Source organism: Anarrhichthys ocellatus, unplaced genomic scaffold (assembly GCF_004355925.1).
Source record: "Anarrhichthys ocellatus isolate YVR2014 unplaced genomic scaffold, GSC_Weel_1.0 scaffold29, whole genome shotgun sequence".
NCBI lineage: Eukaryota > Metazoa > Chordata > Actinopteri > Perciformes > Anarhichadidae > Anarrhichthys > Anarrhichthys ocellatus.
The window spans coordinates 3,982,045-3,998,071 of NW_022280059.1; the positions used below are offsets into that span (position 1 = coordinate 3,982,045).

At 39.5% G+C, this 16,027-nt stretch overlaps 1 protein-coding gene across 5 annotated transcripts in view; it reads right to left on the reverse strand.

The window, feature by feature from the left end:
- Positions 1 to 15,893, reverse strand: part of LOC116392366 (T-lymphoma invasion and metastasis-inducing protein 1-like) — a 47,453-nt gene extending 31,560 nt beyond the window's left edge. For 2 of the 5 annotated variants that reach the window (XM_031863742.1, XM_031863747.1), the window contains exon 1: positions 14,150 to 15,730. The gene's annotated coding sequence lies outside the window, so the exon portion shown is untranslated. The other 3 variants (XM_031863745.1, XM_031863743.1, XM_031863746.1) reach the window with 3 other exon arrangements.
- Between the last annotated feature and the right edge of the window lie 134 nt (positions 15,894 to 16,027).

Genomic DNA, 16,027 nt, shown 5'->3' on the forward strand with positions numbered 1-16,027 from the left:
CAGCTATTTATTTGTGTATATATAAAAAAGAGAACCCAATGATATATTATCTCACTTATAAATAGATGCCACAGCGGTTGTCTTTTTCTTTCTTTTCCCAACATGTCCTAAGAGACACGATTTTGTGATGTCATTGAGTACTTTCATCTCTATGATCAATGCCAGCAATTTGCTTGTTCAGAGGGTAACAACTGAGGTGCCATCAACCACATCCTGCTTACGGCTCTTTAGCTCCTCATTGACCGCCTTTGAAGTCCTTAAACAGCTATTAATTGGAGGAATACGTGAGCCACAGACCACTGTTAAGACAAAGGGGGATGAATACAGGTTGTGGTTGTGGTTCCTCTGCACTTCTGCAAGGGTTATAGGTTTGGTTTTTTTAATCTGTTTTAGGGAGTGGAGGCGATTTCTTTTAAAACTATGATTTGATATATGCCACTTACAATTATTAGAGCATCTAAAGATGCGCTTGCACGTGTTTCTGGTTTTACCAAACAGACTACTCCATCTGAGTAGAATGTATTACTTCTACTCACAACTCACAATTACTTACTAACTGCCAACACCGTTTAAAACTTGAAGGTTTAGCCACACATTTGTCTCTATTAGTGTCAGATGGATACATGTAAGGCCCACTTATTGCCTTTGATTATTTGGATTAACCAGAACAAACATTTCTTTCATCTTCCTTAAATTGTATCCAATAGCTCCCGTTTTCATTACGTAAGACACATCAATATTCAGTCTCACAGCATCAATATTCCATTCAACCTTTTTTCTTTAATTCTGGTAGCGGCGGGGCTTTTAAATTTGGATGCAAGCAAAAGTGCCAAAGTAAATCTTTTGGAAGTCATTCAAACTTATCTCCCAATAATGTGAAACTTACATCAGATGCTGAAGAAATGTTCACTGCGAGATAGTGACAGAAGGATCACACAAGAATTCAACAGTTTGCAATGGACGGATTCATCTGGGAAGTGCATAAAAATGCCTGAAAATGGCAGCAGCCGCTGGGACAAAACATCACAACCACAATCACTGGAGACTTTCAGTCGTTGACCTTCTCATAGCTTGTCACTGTAAGTGAAAAGGTCTCCCCTGGCTACATTGAACATCAACACCAGTCTGCCTTTACATGCTTCACATTCCAGACTTTTACAATTTGCTCCTCCACAGTCGGACTCCAAACACACCCAACAATTTCCCCCTCACACAAGGAAAAAAATGTGCTTGACAGTTTTATGTTTATAGATTTGTCATCAACGGTATCAATCCTGGGACACACTGGTTACCAAAACACGGGGGTTCTGTTGCAATGGTAATTTGGTGCATGCATCAGGGAAGATTATCTACTGAGCGCTGGCACACCATGATGTCTATGGAAAACAGCTGCAAGCTGAAATCAGATATTGGTGGAAACAACTGAGAGTGATAATAATATATCTTTCAATCTATCTTCCATAACACTGCCAATGTCTTGATGGCTTCCTCACTCGGTCTTCAGCTCAATAGCAAGGTGGGTCAATATTCAGCCTGAGGGTGTAGATGAATAGGAAAAAAAAACATATCTACCACTGGATAAATTAGCACTGAGACCATGTAAAAATAGTTGTAATAGAGAAATTTCATGTCAGTGTGGAGTGTACAATTCAGCCTTGTTCAGCACACTTCCGCTGACCCCAGCTGGCCAATGCAATCTTTGCATTATATCAAAAATTAAAAACCAAACAAATGTTCTGCTCATATTCAGAAAGCCAGCAATACCACAAAAACAGCCATGCAATGGATGTTGATGTCCTCAGACCAGAAGCCAATCCACTGCTGGGTGAGCCATTCACTTACCAATCTCAGTAAGGCAGCTGCCTTGTCTTTGCCTGAATGCCCCTTTGCTGGCAGCAGAATAAACACAATGCCAGGGACATAGAGGAGTAGCAATCCTGCATTAGAAATGTGTTTTCTAAATCTGGTTCACTCGGGATTTTCTTCCACAGAGGCAATCACTTGCTTTCTTGTCAATGAGTGGGAATACCAAGCCTTTTATGTAGCATCACAAGTGCAGACACACAATCCAAACATCACATCTGGGTCAAAGTCAAGGCCCATTTTGATTACAATATTAATGATAATAGAAATATCAATAATCAATTTAGTTTATCTTGCAAAAAGTTACTTAAGAAGGGAGAGGACGCCTAATCCTGGTAAACTCGTTGAAGAGATGAACTTCATGAGAAAAACATGTGCACTCTTCAGACTGTTTTGTTCTTTTATCACATCTCCAACATTTACATGCTGTAATATATTTTTGATTTAAATCATATCTATGGACAGAGCATGTGCAGAAGCCATGCCTGAGCACCACCTCAACCATAATGGAGCTCCCAACTACTTACAGTGTTGCTTTGTGCACTGAAGCAGAGTCGCAGTGGATCCTGAAACACGCATTAACAACACAAAGCTGCAAATGTGTCCACTTCCTCCAAGCAGTCCTGATCACATTTCCCAGTACAGGCCTCTTTTATTACCCTGTGGTAAAATGTAACTTAGAAAGTCACATTTCAGCCGGAGTCCAGGACCTTCCCACGTTTTGAAGCGTGGTAGTAAACATTACATTTCATGTAAATATGTGTAAGCAGGAGGATACTTGTAGAAGAGGCACTCTCTACTATTGTGGTGCAGGACAATTTAATTAATTTCAAAGTCAGCATATTGTAGAGGTTATACTCAAACCACAAACATGTTACTGACAACTTTAGAGAAACCAGCAAGAGTAAGCTAGGTTTTTAAAGCCTCCCCTCTTTTAGGCCTCCCTCCGAAGCCACTCCCCCACCACACATGAACTGAATTCTGCTGGAGGATAAATCCACGAGAGAGCGTTTGTGTTGTCGTCGCTAACCGTATATAACTACTCATGTCGCATTCACATGTAAGAAAACATTATCATATCATATTGAACCGTGAACATGGCTTTTGTTAATACTCACAGCATTAGGCAATTTTGTCTGCCTAGCCTTTGTTGAAGACTCCCAGTCACGCTCAATGTGTGCATTGGCATTACAAATTCATGTCTTGAAATGGCAGACCGAAAACCTGAAGTGACTGGTGATAAAAATCGTCAGCAAACAAAACAATTAGTGGCAGAATCTCATGCGGCTCCTAACGTTTGGACTGAGGAATGTGTATTTGAATAGAAACAAATTAGCTTGTGCCTAAAGCAAAAGAACAACGCTGATGACTCACCTCAATCAATAGTATAAACAAATAAAGAGCATTCATTCTATGTAATGCTACTTGCTTTAACACTATCAAAGTGCAGCAGTTTAAGTTGTGTGGTATCTAACTGAGTGACTGGAAAAAATTAATTTTGCTCTGTATTTAGTCTAACTTTTAAAATAAGGTAAGTATCTGAAAGACTACCTGATCTCTGATAAACTCTTCTGGCTTGTAAATCTACAATATAACCTTTGTTCTACTGGACACTGTGCCTTTCAATTAAGTGAAGCTTATGACAAGACCATGCAAACCAATCTGTGATTATAATTATGTTCCTCTCAGTAGAGTATTGTAGTTAGGTTGAATTAAGATTGAGGAAAAGCCTGCCATTGTATATGCTTTTTTTAAATAAAGCTTTTGAAAAGTGTTTTTTTTTTTTTTTTTTTTTTTTCAAAGCTTGCTTTCCTTCAGTCATAACAGGAGCATTATCAAGATTTACAAGCCTGAAAGCAGAGCCTGACCTCCTGTCCTGCTAAGCCTCGAACGGTCAATACATTTCCATAACTATGACACCAGATGACCATTTCATGCCCCTCTCCCCACCGCAGGAGTCACAACGGGCTTTCAAACACAAAGCTGGGGTTTTAAATTAAGTCACACATCATGAAGTCCTCCAGCCCCCCTCTCCAGGATGCGCTCTGGGAATACTCCTTGACTTTGACCATCTCTTACATTTGCAATTCATCATTTCTCTTTCTCAGCATCACAAAACCGCCACCACCACCACCACTTCTTTGTCATTACAACGACACAGACACAAGCTGTATTGTTTGCGTCTGGCAGTGAAGACAATGGCTCGCTGCCTGCTGTTGGAGGTAAAGCTGTGCCCTACACAGGAGTGCTACAGGTACAAACATGAGGTGGAAACCCCACCCTATAGAGACAGGCTGTGAAGACCTCAGGATATTGTTACAAAACACACACACAATAACGAGAAATTATAATGGTGGAAACTAATGAAAATACAAACCCGAAAGGCACAACAAGATCAGAATAGTTGCTTTGGTTGCAGCTGATAAATAAACTACACTCTGAAATGCACTGAACCCTATGCTTACAGGCCAAACGTTGACCCAGTGTGTTACTGGTGGTGTGATTTAGCACCTCTGTTGGAAAGTAGCAGGTTTGTGGCTGAAGAGCCATTTGTCTCCTCTATCTACTGACACAACCTAAACACAGTGCTATAAAACACACAGCAGCAAATACAATGACTTACCTTACTGTGTGCAACCAGAAATGGTCACTTCTGCTTCTCCACAGAAGCCACAGGAGAAATCCCAAGCATCACTAAGGGGACAATTTCAAGCCTCACATGACAAGATTATTGATACCCCTCCTGCAAGTCCACAGCAGACTGACTATGCAAGGATGGGTTGAAGAACTGAGGGAGGGAGGTGACTGTTTGTAAACCCCCCCCCCCTTCTCTGACTCTTTCACACTCTTCGCCCCCTCCCTCCCTTCTTGCTCCCTCCTTCATTCTATAATTCCACCCCCGAAACTACAAACCTACTGCTAGCAGGAATGCGTGTTCCCTCCCTTGTCTCCTCTGTGATTGCCCCTCGCACCACTATGAGAAGCTTTATATTTACACTAAATGTTGCAGCCTTTTGATTGTACAAAAAAGCTGATTAGATCAACAACTGTCAGCGTTGGGCCTGCATTTCTCAGTCTGGATCAGAAGGGTTACTTAAACCTTAAATATAAATGTTGCCTAATTTTTTGGCTTAGACAGAAAATAATCTTTCTTTTATCTTTTTCCTTTGTGGTTTAAAAGAGCAGGATTTGTAATGACAGTACTCTGGAAAATGAAACCCATGTTCCTTTCACCTCAAAGGCAACAAGGGCTAAAAGGTTCCCATCTTAATGTGTTGCGGTGCATAATTTGGATCATTCAGTGACAGCCCCCAAATGGACCCGTGAATGAGAGAAAGGCTGGACTTGCTGTTGTCATAGCACCACGGATGTCGTGTGGCAATCACGTCAGCAGTGACAGCGGTGCCGGATTCATTTTGAGATGATGGAACCGGCAGAGGGAACAGGGGAGAGAGGAAGGGGAGGATGTTTGGATTGAGGGCACAGCGACGACTGTTCAGCTGCAGCCCCGCATCATGTGCTCCAGAAGCAGCTTTGCATGCACACTTGAAAGTACAACATGCTCCGAGCTAGTCAAGGGTGTGTGGACACCATGACAACCATGCAGAGGAGAGACAGAGAGAGCACCGAGCTTATAGTCCGTCTGAAAGGAGTCCAGAGATTGGAGGGTTGAATTGCCGTGTCTTGACTTTGCGATGACTATGACCAAAATAAAAAAGCACTCAGCATCGTGGTCAGGCTGACTTCCTCTCAGTGCATTTTAATGTCCTGCCAAGGTTGTGACCCTGATATTAAATGTAACCACTGGGGTTTCTTAGTAAAGACAGGAATGTCTGGTATGCAGAAGCAACCAGACATAATAACCTGTGCTCTTATCAACTCGCTGAGCTTGATTTCATGCAGGTAATCTTCCAGGATAACAGAAATTTTCATTGATGGTTCTGTGCCAATTTTGCTTCAAATTCAACACACAGGGCCAATTTCTCTATTTCAATTAGTGGACAGTCTGTTGGGAGGAGATCCAATGACAACAAAAGACTTGAAAGCACACAATACAGTCTGAAGACATGATGTTGAGAGATTATCATTTGTACTCACAATCTACTTAAAAGTGTCAAAAAATATATTGATGTAGTTCCTGGATGGTGTGTTTTGATAGTGGTAAATCGCTGATTTATCATCGGTGTAACTTAAATACATAAATGTTACATGAGTTGAGATCATCTTATCTGTTCGTGTCCTCGCTACCGGATCAGGCAGCAGCGCAATAAATGCGTCTATCAGTGAAATGTGGGCTAATGCTGAATCCACGTCTGCTCTCACCACAGGAATTTCAGAAATGTAGATTGCTTGCATGGAGCTCAGCTAAACAAAATACTCTGCTGCTTTCTCATCACAGACACAAGGCTGTTAAACCCAGTGCTACCTACACTCAATTTAGGAGCAGATTGAACAGGACATCCAATACATTGACAGGCCATTCAATACTGCCGGAGCAATTTGGCAGGTGAGATTACGTTTACAGATCCACGGTAACATTTAAGACTGCTGATGCTGTCCAGGTGTCACAACCAACTGCAATCACTTGCCAATCACCTTCAGCCATAGTGAACGAAAAACAAAAAAAACTGTTGAAGGTGGAGGAATGACAGCAATCCATTTCCCAGGATATGCAAATTCACCAAGTGTGACTCCTCACAACATGCCAATAATCTGGTTTACTGTAAATATTTTTGTTCCAAGTTATAATATTGTTTTCATTTTATTCGGATTAATAGTAACACTTTAAGAAAAATACAAAAGCTGACTTTTTCATGTTCGCAAGACTTGATTTGCTCAAGCTGGCTCAAGTTAGTCAGGAGGCCTCTTAACAATTATTCTACAGTAATTCCATAGTTGTTCCAATGCGATTAAAGTCTAGGTTCACTTACTCCGCCCTTTATTTGCATGTGCCCTAGCTCCCATGCTCCCGCCATGCTTCACATCAGGGACAGTGTTGGACAGGTGATGAGCTGAGCTTCATCTTCAACAGAAACAGCCTCATTCAAAAAGTAGATTGGTTGCACCAAACTGAGTTTTGAGCATCACTGGATGCCTAAATACTGATAAGAGAATGAGAAAAAAAATCATATTTCAAATTATTCTTTGGCTAAAATTAAAACTTGCCATTTTAGGTTACTGCATGAAAATCAGTCACATACATTCTTCTTCTTCTTTCAGATGCGAGGCCTTTACCATCAAAAATCAGATGGGTTTGACACTTTCTCAAGGCTGTGGACCCTGAATATCTTGCACCTAACAGGATGAATCACAGCGCGGCTCCTCAGAATAACATTAAGTAAAGGTCAGTTAATAAGTGGTTCATTATAGCAATTCTGAATGGACCAAAAGACGACATTCAACATGTGATGTTAAAATACATTGCATAATGTATTAATTTAAAAAGGACATACTGAGGGATACAATCAACAACACTAGGGATTGAAACAAATGCATAAACGATGATAATTTCAATATAGGAAGTCATGGCAGAGTAAAATTAGTAGGCAACAGTAGCATGACTTTCCCTGGCCAGGTTGAGAATGTAAAAATAATGCCTGACATTCAATGAATTGGACCACAAAATGAAAATGTCTGTCAGCAACTGCAGGAATGTTGACAGCCAAAATGCTTTCTTGTCTCTCATGATTAAACTCCCAATTAACATACAGGGGTCCCACAATTATGCATCTAGATGTAGAATCAACAGCATCTCTCTGCTCATTGAAACTTTATTTCCAGAACTGTACACTATAAATACAAACTGTGCATACATCGTATTGAAGCTGATTTTACCATTAAACAAGATGTCGGCTGTATACAGCATTAGGATCAGCCTGAGGCAGTTTTTTTTTTAAACTACAACAACACTGAAAAGAACATCCATCACCATAAGGGTTCAAGTGTTTATTTTTTTTTGAAGGTCTCCTCAATCACAACAACACACATCCCCCTAGTGTTCCTGTGAGGAAACACATGATCCATTATACTGAAAAAGAACACCATGTACAACTGATATCTAAAGAGAAGAATGCAACTGTTACGCAAGACATGAAAGCAGTAACCCCAGCCCGGGTAGAGATCATTAGCAGAGGATCCAGTGGTCTCCAGCAGTGAGTTACCTCTCAAGAGTCGACATCAAAGACACCGGTATAGAGAGGGAAATAATTTAGAATGCAGGGGAAAAGCTGCAATTGACTGGTCGAGCTGAACCTATACATGACAGGTAGCTCTTCAACACTAGTTATTAAAAGATGCTTGGAACATGTTACAGTTACAGTGGCCACAACGTAACAAGCTGCTGGGTAGGGTCAACTACAGTATATGCTATGCTATAGTTGCAGAAAGCACACTGACCATATAGCAAGCTGTGAATAATTTGTGCATGAAAGCCCAGTAAGCGCAGGGCCTTAACAAAATGTGCAAAAAGCCCATCACAATTTCTGAGAGCCTAAGGCAACATCTATAAATGTACTTGTTTTTTCGACTAACATCTCAAAAACCCCAAATATTAAATGTATGATATTAAAAAAGAGAACACACCAAATTCTCACATTTGAGAGGCATGTCTTTTTCCTGCATAAATTAGTTAAAATGATTAGGCAATTATCAAATTCTTCATTTTCTGTCAGTTGACTGTTTGATTATTAACATGTAGTTAGGACCTACTTAAACTAAAATAGTTATTTAAATGAAAAGTTTTTCTTTATATAACAGACATCCTACAAATATCCACTATTGCACCAAATGAGGGTAGTTTTAACCTTGACTAGACATCTTTTGACCGCATATCACTAAAAGATACTTACTGAGAGAGGTTCAGATGCTAACCCAGGATGACGAATTATCGCAGTACCACACTTCAAAACATATCCCAAGCCAGAGTCTACCTCAAGGAAACAAAAGGGCACCGAGAAGTTCTCGTTTATGATTGATGCCGTGGTAAAGTTAGCCTAATTTCGACGTCCCAAAAGTGACTCATAGCCTCAGCAGTGTAGCGCACGAGAAGCTGATGATCATCACCATGTGCATTTCTGACAGCCAGTCATATGTTTCTGCTCACAGCTCAGAAATGGGAGGAGGAGCTTTGATCAGGCCGTTTAATGCTCATCTATCATGTCTTTCCAAACCCCATGACCATTGTGCCTTTGTGGAGACGAATGAACTTGGAGCTACTGAACACCATCCACTGGGCGGTATATACAGACACTGGCCTCTCAATTTGGAATAGAAGCCCTCTGTAATATTTTTTCCGAGGCTAACACAACCTCAAAGGAAGCTTTGAAGCTTGAGTCAATACTCAACAGTGCAGACGAGTCGACTTAATTTGTGGGGAGCACTTGTTTGCTTGTTTTTTTAAAAAAAATTAAAAAAAGATACAAGCCACGGCATAGGGCTTATTCGTTTTGACTTTAATGAGAATATTTGTTTAAGTTTGTTATTATTCATGAGAAAGCCCATGTCGTCCTTATGCTTGGAAGTCAAGCTGAGAATCATTGAGTTTGGTCCTTGCTTTTCAAGGTTAGTGGAATAGAACCCAACATTTTCTCACATTATACGAAGTGCATTGTCACTCTAAAAAGCAGTACTGCTAAAGAGGTTGTTTTCAAGGAAAGCATCTGGGATCAAATCTTGGCAAGCCCTTTTCCAGATCATGCCGACTGTCAGCGCATCATGAATTCATATGTGGCCTCACGTTGTCAGATGCTGGAATATGTGGCAACTTCCAGTCTTCTGCATCCGTAATAAATAAGAAGAATTGCATATTTTAATGCATATGAAATACCTAAGTAGGGTTAAAAAAAATTCTGTAAATGAACATGTGCCAGGAGAAAGCAATACTACAGTCTGTCAGATGTGTACAATGTGGTTCATTGTGGAGAACAATGGGATTCCTCCCTTCAACTGCTAAAAGACGGTGGAAGACAGGCTGATACAGAAGCACATCAATAGTACTCTCTAATGGAGACAGATGTCCTGTCAGGAAGAACAAGGGGAGACCGAGCTTTTGTCTGAAACTTAGTACAACGTGGATGTAAACAGAACAGGAGAGGAAAGCAAGCTTGTCCTTCATCCATCAACTTGGGCTGAAAGGCAACAAAGACTGCTTGGTTTAGAAACCAAACTCCTCAACAAACTCTTAATGCAATTATTTGATAAACATGTAAAAACAAGAATTGTCTGTCCTGTAAAATACTACCTTTGAATATTATAGGGCTACAATTAATGATTTTATTTTTTATTTTTAATTAAGTGACTTTTTCTTTCAATTATTGGAATTAATGTTTCATCAAAACAATGCACATCAGCATAGGCCAGAGTTTATTCAAATATTTAAAAAACTTTGTCAGCAGTCTCCATTAATGTGATCTGCATCAGCATATACTGTACTATGACACTGTACTATGGGCCTTTTTTATAACGTACTGCACTATGACATTATGACATTTATGACTTTTCTTTGAGTTTTTTGTGGCAGAATTTTTCACTAATTTCTTGTTGCTCAACTAATATCAGCTAATTGTTAGTGCCTACGTTATTTGAGCTTCATATTCTGTAGTTTAATAAAAGACCTGAAGCATTTTTAAGGCAAAATATACCATGACTTTTTTGTAAAAACTGTATGATGCACCAACTTTTTCGGCTTCTTTTATGACATACAAAAAAGTCATAGTTTAGTGACATTTTTTGAAGACATCTTGATACATCTTTTATGAAAGTTCTTATGACAAACTATATTACATCTTTTATTGAACATTTTTATGACATACTAAACTAAAACCTTTTGGTGACATTTTTATGACATACTCTAATGTGATTTATTTTTTCTAAACATCAGTCATAGTATAGTGTGGCATATGACACTAGACTACGACTTTTTCTGAAAATACAAACCATCCTCTAACATGTTTTTATGATATACTATACTAGGACCCTTTGGTGACATTTTTATGGCATACTATACTAAGACATTTTTATGATTTTGTTAATGACATACTATACTATATTATTTTGTATTACATACTAGTCTATGACTTTTTATTACCTTTATACTATCGTCTGATATTTTTATGACATAGTATACAATGATTATTTATGACATTTTGGTTGACACACGAATATTTTGTGACTTTTTTTTTTACATACATTTTGTACATACTATACTATGACTTATGACTATTTGTATTACATCCTATAACTCTTTAATGACATTTTTTATGAAACACTTTAGTATGACATACTATGCCTTCTTAGTGACGTACTAGACTATGACTTTTTGGGACACTTTTTATGACTTATACTATAATCTTTTATGAAATTGTTATGATCGACTGAACTATAGCTTTTTTATGATATTTGTATGGCATACTATAATGTGACATTTTTTTATGGGATACTATATTATGACTTTTAATGTAATTTTGATGACATTGTATGGCTTCTATTATGGGATTTGTATGACATGCTTTAATATGATTTGTTTCAGAGATACTGTTTTGGCCGTTATGAAACATTCTATTTCATAACTTTTTCATGTCAAACTATAATCTCACGGTTTTGCAACTTTTTTATAACAAACTATACTATGACTTTTTAGTGGCAATGATATACTAGACCATGACGTTTATGACTTACTGTACCATCAATTGTTGTGACATTTTTTATGGGATGCAATGCTATGACTATTTTAATGGCATACTATACGAAGTCTTTTAATCTCCTATTAAACTATGATTTTTTATAACACTATACCATGACTTTTAAAATGAAATATTACACATGTCTTTTTGTAACATTTTCTATATTCTATATTCTATACTATGACTTTTTCATGTCATACTATACTATCATATTTGTAAGACATATGTTTGGCCTCCTATGACCTCTTATTTACATTTTAATTGCATACTATATTCTGACATACTATTCTATGACTTTTTTTCTTGACATTTTCATGACAAATTGTCATACAATGACTTTTTAAGGACATACGATACTAGGACTTTTTATGACATACTGATCTTTAAAATGTTTAATGACATTGTTATGACATACTAAACTATGACTCTTAATTACAGCCTATAATATGACTAATTTGAATTTCTACCTTAGCAGAGAATTAATTATGCTCCCCCTCTGTGTGCGTTGTAATCGTGAGCTTCTCCGTTCTTTATTGACATGCCTGGGCCAGCTGTTGCCATGTTGAGAGCCGTTGAAAGACAGTAGAATTGCTCAGAATCCCGTATTCATCACTTTAAAGATGGTATTTTCCTAACACATCTAGATGCAAGGCACTGAGGCTTTAGCTTAGCTAAGTATGCTCACTGTGATACCTACAATCAGTCACTTACAAGTCATTCACAAGTTTCCTGCTAGTAAAGATTTCCAGCTTTGTGGTTGTGGTTTAACTTGTGTACTTCTTTTTCCCACAACACACCTCTTCTCATTTGTTGATTATTTCAAACACATGGCTCAGCTAAGGAACAAAGCTAGCAGTTACAGAAATCAAACATCAGCTAAAAACACTCAAGAATAGAACATTCATTTTGTAAATATTAATACAGAAGGTAATAGTGACTTTGTCTTGGAATGACTAATGTGTCCGTTATCACACTAGGCTCAGTATATTGTTCACTTGGCATTAAGCACAACACTAGACTGTCTTCAGTATTTACTTTGCATCAATTTGAAAAGACATGAAGAGTTATGTGCAAGTGGGACGGAAATGAATAATTCACAAAGAGCACTTATCAGGGTTAAATTATGCGCATTTCAAGAAATCATCTGTGTTTGGTAGTATATGGCTATACACGCATGAAGAACAAAGTCCTGGATTGTACAAAAAGCCAACTAATTAGCATATGAATGTGTAGACATTCTTTCATGTGTGGCTACGCTAGTCGCTACACTGCCTCACGTTGGACTAACTTTTAAGATCTTTGAGATGGCGAGTTAAAGAGTGTGGACACAAGCCAGAGGGGGAGTCAAACTAGTTTCAACTTGACCACACAAAGAGAGATAGCGGGTCAGGTCTCTGTGCAGGCATGTCACACAGGTGAGCTCAGGTTACCACCCTGAGGACACAACAGCATACACTGAAACCAGTCTGCTGGGTGCTCCACAGTATGGTTGTTTTCTTCCCATGATTCTCCAACACAGGCCAAAGTGCTCAAGCTGCCGATTGGGTCATTAATAGGTTCTGTAACCACTGCAGAGAACACCTTCCAACGGTCAAGCATTGCCTCTGCCTTTACTTGGAACTTGGATAACTTGTAGGTCATCCACAGAAACAACTAGTGCCCAATACAATGGACCAAACTTAAAAGGATTAATCCGCCCCAACTCTAAAAGCATCTTTTAAGTTCCAAACACGGACTGTGAAATGTTTTTACATTAATACATAATTTGACAAAACAATGACTGGATAGATCAATGGATGAAAGGTGAATTAGCAGACATTCAAACTGAAAAAAAGCAGTTCATTAAAAACAAAAGGCCAGCGTTGCTATTGGGACTTGTTATTTCAGTTACTGGAGAGAACATAATGAGTCCAGTTTGAGAAATCAATCCATAAGCTTGAAAAATCAAATGCCAAAACACAACCCAGGGGTTCTGGAAAGTTATCACAGCAAAAACAAAAATGGTGATGGCTTAAGAGTAGAATTAAGCCATTCGTGCTACAAAGTTCTCTACTAGAAGTGACCCTCTACCTCTCAACACAGTGGTTTCAATAAAATGAATTTTTTATACAGTGCTTTTAGTCTGAACATGGCAATTTGCTTTTGACAAATCTTGTCATCATGGAATCCATTGTGACCAACGTAATCCAACACTAAAACATTAATCACATTAACATACAAAGTACTTTTCCTATTCATTTGTAATATTCACTCAAAGCCACTTTATCAGGGTCAACACTGTAATTTCACAACGAACGAATTGTAGTCATTTCATAAATGTGCTGTTTATTATCATGTTATGAAATCAAACTACATAAATTTATATTTTTTTAAATTTAACCTTTATCTATCCAGGGAGTGCCTCACAATTCAAATCTCTTTTTCGGGAGAGACCTGGTCAAAACAGCACACCAGTTACAGTTTAAAGAGAAATAAAAACACCACAGACAGGAAATACAATCATCAAACACAAGGAAGTGACTAGATCCAGCTCAAAAAGCAGTTACGTTTCTCAGTTACATGTATATGTAGTGGAAAAGAGTACTGTAATACTCCAATTTTCTTACATTTCTCAGTTGTCTTTGTTTCTTGCCTTCTGTTTAGGATGCAAACTCTGGACCCATTGACTATTGGTCTGATGGCAGATAAGGTTACGGGGGCAATAGGCTATATTTCTGGGGTTATCCGGGGCAAAACTTCTTTTTCTGTGCGCTGCTCGTTGTTTACAGTCCAATTAGCAACCCGGTGGGTTCAGATCATCGACAGACGGTGAAGGAAAAGGCTGAAGGGTTTAAGAGATTCCCATGGGTGTTAGAACCATCAACTGACATGAACTCAAGCCACTGCGCTCTAAAGCCATATTTTAAAGGCCACAGGTAAGTTGTTTGATACTCAAAAGATAAATTAGGATGATGCCACAAAGTCTGCCTTTTTAAAAACAGATAATTGCTTTGTATTTTTTCCTGTAGGTCAAATTGTTACTTGAACATCCATCGGTGAAAATCTTCTGTCGTTGGTAATTGGTCCTTGGCGTAGCGGTTAAGATACTAGCGTTTCTCTGGTGTCCAAACTCCCCTTGACGGATGCATTTACCAATGCCTGTTTGTGGGGCAGTCAGGTCATACTAGACTCACCATAAATACAAGCTGCTGACTGAGAAAAAAAACGATATTTCTCTTGGCAGCACAAATTGTAGAAAAATAACAGTGACAGCAAACACAAGACACATACTCAAAATGTGTATAGTGCTTACACGTTAGTACAAAAGCAGTTTTAAAACACTAAATAAAAAACATTTAATTAAGACGTTATGTCCCATGAGTGAAATCTGTTGCAGCACTACAAACCAGCATCAGCTCAGTCACCTCTGCAACTACACCTGTTATGATGATCTCAGCCACCACACAGACACGCAGACTATGGCAGTGACGCTGCAACTAACTTGACACCATAAGGTCACTGTAGTATAGCAACTGCACAAATGAGCTATCGCCTTTCGGTTGAGTCACCTGCACATGATCTGTTTGCCAAAAGCAATGTGTAAATTGACAGCAGCAACAGCCTGCATGCTACAACAACGAAGCGATGCAACGACTCCGATTGAATGACTCTGCTTCGTGCAACAATTCACCGCACTGAGGCCGTACGTGGTTTATCCTCTCCCAGTATCAATGACCACAACACACCCCGAAGGTATCACGGCGGACAGGTTGCCGTGCCCGTTTTACTGCATGTCTAGTCAAACCAACATCCTATTGCTATAGGAAATCCGTTATTCATCAGTTGAGCTGCTGTGCAGGATGCGCATTCATGCACTGAGAGAGAAACGTCTGAACATGCACTGGTGTAGCCTATGTCCACCGTCATGCAGGCTACGTGGATGTTTTTAACCCCAAATCACTGACGTCTGAATGAATCGACTCAAGATGCGCAACACCCCGTGCAAGAAAACGCAGCTTGTCGGCCTTTCCACTGGACCGCTCCGGCCGCCCCAGTGCGGCAGTATCTGTCACCCCTGATAAACTTGTATGATTGAGTGACGCGGCGATGCGTGAAAAAAAAAAACGGCGCTAGGACCACGCGGAAATATGATCGGACATCGAGCCTATTATTCTCATCATGATTAGACAGCGTGCATCCCGGTCTCCTTACATACCTGTCACAACCACCGTCGGGATCCGACTGCTTCTGTTCCGACATTGAAATCTTCATGTCTCACACGCCGGTGTTGCCCATCCGCGTCTCTGTATCCTGCCGCCCGTCCAAGGTCTGCCTGTCCACAGACCATGCGTGTTGTTTCCACACCGCTGAGAGGGGCGGAGCCCGCGGTCCTTGGAGACGGCGTGCAAGTGGATCGCGAGAACGCCACTTATTTATTCGCAGAGCCAATCAGCTGCGGTTCACCTCGAATCGGCATTCAATGACGGTGTGAAACACACTGGAGC